Source organism: Syzygium oleosum, unplaced genomic scaffold (genome assembly GCF_021117445.2).
Source record: "Syzygium oleosum isolate NSW1041296 unplaced genomic scaffold, Sole_v2.1 Sole_v2.17, whole genome shotgun sequence".
Lineage (NCBI taxonomy): Eukaryota > Viridiplantae > Streptophyta > Magnoliopsida > Myrtales > Myrtaceae > Syzygium > Syzygium oleosum.
The window spans coordinates 992,090-996,844 of NW_026607501.1; positions in this window are offsets into that span (position 1 = coordinate 992,090).

Below are 4,755 nucleotides of genomic sequence, written 5' to 3' on the forward strand. Positions count from 1 at the left end.
ACGCGGACGCGGTGGAGCAGGTGGAGGCGTCGATCGGGAGAGAGAGAGAGAGAGAGAGAGAGAGAGAGAGAGAGAGAGAGAGAGAGAGAGAGAGAGAGAGAGAGAGAGAGAGAGAGAGAGAAAATGTGGAAATTGAGAATCGTTCGGGAATAATGAGCGCGAAAATGTTGAATAAGGAAGGAGTAGGGTTTGTTGCAAAATTGTAGGAAATTTCCCAATTTTGCAACAAAATTGTACACACTAAAATAATTGCTTGGAAAATTGAAATTGTCGGAAAATTCGTTGGAAATTTCCAACGAATTTTCCCAAGAATTTAAAAAATGCCGAACAATATCGGGTTTTGAATTGTCGCAAAATTTGTTGAAATTTCCAACGAATTTTGCGACGAAAATTGTACACACTAAAATAATTGCCTCGGAAAATTGAAATTTCCAACGATTTTCCGACGAAAAATTTTTCGTCGTTAATTTCCGATGAATTTTTTTTTCGTTGGAAAATTTGTCGCAAATTTGCGACGAAAATTTTTTCGTCGCAAATTTTCGTGGCAAAAATCCAATTTTTTGTAGTGAGATGAGTGGAAGCGGTCGAGTAATTGTTAAATTATATTTCAAGTTTGAGTCGTGTATACTTTCCTATGTGGATCAGGACTAATTTAATGAGGTAGTTTTTCTAGACTTATCCGCCGGGCTTTACCATTATTTTTGCACTAGAGATAAAAGAATTAAATAAAAAAAAGGAAAAAAATCTCTGCCACTACAAGACAAAATAGGGGCACATGTTTCATATATATATATATATGCTTAGTGTAGGGGGGAAGAAAAATCTCTTGTCAAAAAAACAGAAGAAAAACCAAGAAGTAAGGGTTTACTTTTACTCCTCTCTCCAGCTGGAGAAAGCCGCACACAAGAAAGAACGTGGACCTCGTGGGTCTGTTGAGATCTTCCGGCCACGCGACTTGAAAGAGCAAAAGAGACGCATAGAGAAGCTCTCTCTCTCTTGGGACGAACGGCACGTTCTTGGTTCAGCCTTCATTTTGCTTTCGGCTTGAATATCCTATCAATCGAGACCGAGCTTTACATCTAATTGAGTTATTTATTTGTAAACACTTTAGATTTGGGTGTAATTTAGGTATGGAAAACATCCGAGTATGAGCAATTATAACTCTGATTCTCCGATTATCAGTACATTATTTGCTATCGGTTCTCCTCATGAATGTAGGTATCACATAAGTTTCCGACGTTTCTACGGTGATATCGCATTGATTTAATTGCAAGATATTGTTCCGATTTCTGGGTTCGTTTTATAACAATATTGAATAGGGAAGGCAAATCTGGGGTTGGCGGGGCTATTGCACTCCATCGAAGCGACATGGAGAGCCCGAAGCTTCAGAGCCTTAGCAATCGTGGTTTGTGTCTCTTTCCTACTGACCTCTTGGCCCTTAATTGGACAAACATGGGTTTGATTAGAAAAGTTATGCAACCTCCAAGGACGTGATTAGAAAAAGTTGAAAAATTCAAGGACTTAATTGCAACAAATGTGTAATTTCCTGGTCCGAAAAGAAAGGAACAAATGGTGGAATCTGTGTAAAAGAAAAGGCCAAAAATGGTGGAACACCATGATGGAAGTGCTATTAGGACAAGGAAGGTGGAGTGCAATCTTAGGAAGCCTCCTCTCATGTCTTCATCGTTGAAAGCCAAGGTTGTGCGTTCTGGTCCGATTTGTACAAGTCCTTCCCTCGCTTTGAATAACATTGCCTTTTTGCTCCTTTCTTATCATAATTTGAAAGGAACAAATGCACCGATAATTTTAAAACATTTTACGAAAGCGTAATTGAGTTTTAAAATTTTCAAAAAGTATAATTAAATCTTAAATTTTGTTAAGTTGGTACAATCAAGTCTTAAAACTTGTCAGCAGTTTTTATTTGTTAAGTTGGTGGAGTTATCTCTAATTCGAAACTATTTAACGAATTAAAAGCCAAAAAGACAAGGAGGAACCGCCATTCACTTTATAGGGAAAAAACCACCAAAAACTCTAAATTTTATCATTTGTGACATATTTATCCCGAACTTTTTTTTTGTGCCAAGAAAAACCCCAAACTATGTAACTTGTGACACATTTACCCCAATATACTGTAACCTAGGGCATTTTAGTCTTTTTCCCCTTTTCTATTTTTTTTTTGTTTTTTTTTCTTTTTTCCGGCGGGGGCTGAGGTCTCCGGCGACCTCGCCGGCGAGGGCAGCCCTCGCCGGCGTTGGGCGAGGCGGCCCTCGCCTCGCCGGCGTCGGGCGAGGGACCCTCTCCCCGCCCGGGCGAGGCGCGGCGCACTCGCCCGGGCGGGAGTGGGCTGCCCGCCGGGCGTCCGGCGAGGGCGAGGGACCCTCGCCCGACGCCGGCGAGGGCGAGGGAAGCCTCGCCGACGCCGTGCGCCGGCCCTCGCCGCGCCTGGCGAGGGCGCCTCGCCTCCGGGCGGGGGCGAGGACCCTCGCCGACAGCGGCGAGGGCCCTCGCTTGGGCGGGGCGAGGGTCCTCGCCTTCGCCGGCGAGGTCGCCGGAGACCTCGCTGCGAGGGCACTCCTGCCGGAAAAAAAAAAAAAGCGAGAAAAAATAGAAAAAGGGAAAAAGACTAAAATGCCCTAGGCTATAGTATATTTGGGTAAATGTGTCACAAGTTGCATAATTTGGGGTTTTTCATGACACAAAAAAAGGTTCAGGGTAAATATGTCACAAGTGGTAAAGTTTGGGATTTTTGGTGGTTTTTTCCCCACTTTATAATATATTCTTTTTTGGCTTTTTTGTTAGGTATTATTTTTGGGGTTCACAATCCCATACACCTCTTACGGTCTAATCGCGAACTTAACCTCGAGTTCACAATAGGCTGGTTACCAAGTCGGTGTACTAAGCTTGTTGTTTTGATTGCTATAATTGCTCCGATACCGTGTGAGAATATGATGGGTCCGCTATCAATTGTGTTTAAAATTTAAACTATTAGATAAATGCATGATTTAAGATTTAAATATTCTAACATTATCTAATTTACTTCTTCACTCTACTGACTTCCAATTCATTTTCAGAAGTGGAACTTGATACTCTTCTGCTACGATCTTTTGAAGTCACCACTCATCGATCGCCGATCCTCATAAACCACTTGTTCTCATCTATTGCTCGGTTCTCTCTTTTCTTCTTGACTCTGTTATCATATTTTGAACATTCAATTGTACCATCGATATCTTTAATCCGGGTCTTGAATTTTCAAACTCGATTGTTTTTCGAAATATGGTTCGAATTTGACTCTTCTTACATTCTTTTGATCTTGACACTCTCTAGCCAACCTTTACTAGATAGTCAATACATAGTCATTGACATCAACTTCTCTTTAAGACATTAGTTCTTTGATATTTGCAAGACAGCGATTATTTATGGTTTGACAGGAGGATTGACCATGTAAAGTAATCTGTCAAATGTCAATGGATGTGATTTTCTATTTGTATTGAATGTTACTTGTTATTCATGACCATCTCTTATTAGTGGTCAATGAGGAAAGTCCCTCTAAGATCGACCTTATTACCGAAATTTCACATTTGAAATTTTGTTCACCAGATTTAGTATTTTATACCAATTTTACATGCTCTCCTAGCTGGCTCAATAAAAAAAAAAAATTCAAAACTGTTTGGCTAAAGCAATAGCTACTTTGGGTCCATTTGTTTCGCAAAAAATATTTTTTAGAAAGTCATTTTTCAGGAAAGTGATAATATTTTTCGGTGTCTGTCTGAAATCCAAAAATGAACTAGAAAATATTTTTCACTGTTTGGTATAAAAAATTTGATTTGATCTTCCTAGGGAAAATTATCAATTAAATTCGAATTTTTAATTCTTTTCTTTCCTTTTTTTCTTTCTCCTTCTTCCTCGGCCGGCCGCCTGTCGCTGACTGAGGAAGAAGCAAAAAGCAAAAGAAAGAAAATATAATATAGATAATAGTTAATAAATTTAAAATTTTTAAAAAATAAAAAAATTATATACTTTTAAAAAATATATATTTCATTAACCAATGACCAGAACCCGAGCGCCGAGGACTCGTGCATAGGCATTGTTGTCTCGAGCTTGAGGGTTGGGACTAGAGCTCGAGCATCGAAGACCCGAGCACGGCCTTTATGTACTTGGGCTCATGTGCCAAAGCATCGATAATGAGCACCGAGAGTTCTGGCCCAGCCTCAATGGATCTAGGCGTGGGCGCTAAGGACCCAGGCGTGGGCGCCGGGGTTCTAGGCTCAACCTTGATAGACCTGGGCTCAGGTGTTGGAGAACTGGTCCTGTATACCAAGACTTTGGAACCAATGTTGGGGTTTTCGTACCCAAGCGTAGAGTTTCGGGTTTAAGCGTCAATACCTAATTATATTTTAGAAAACTTTTTCAGGTTCTTTCAACGAGGAAATTAATATTTTTTTGAATTTAAGTTTTGATAGGAAAATATCTTTCGTTTACTTATTTTTCTAAGTGACCCAACTACTGAAAAATGATAAAAATGTTTTCCCGAAAAATATTAAGTTGCTTTTAGCAGGTCAATCAATTTGAGGGCATTGTAAAATCGCCGTAAAATAGAGTTAGCATAAATCCCATAAGTTGAAGAATGGAGGATAAGATGACAAATATAAAAACTGTGCACATAATAAAAAATTGAATTGGACGTTAAGTTTGTAAAGTTTAGCCTCAATCATATTAGAGAATCTTCCATGCTAAAGTTACATAGGCCAATGAATC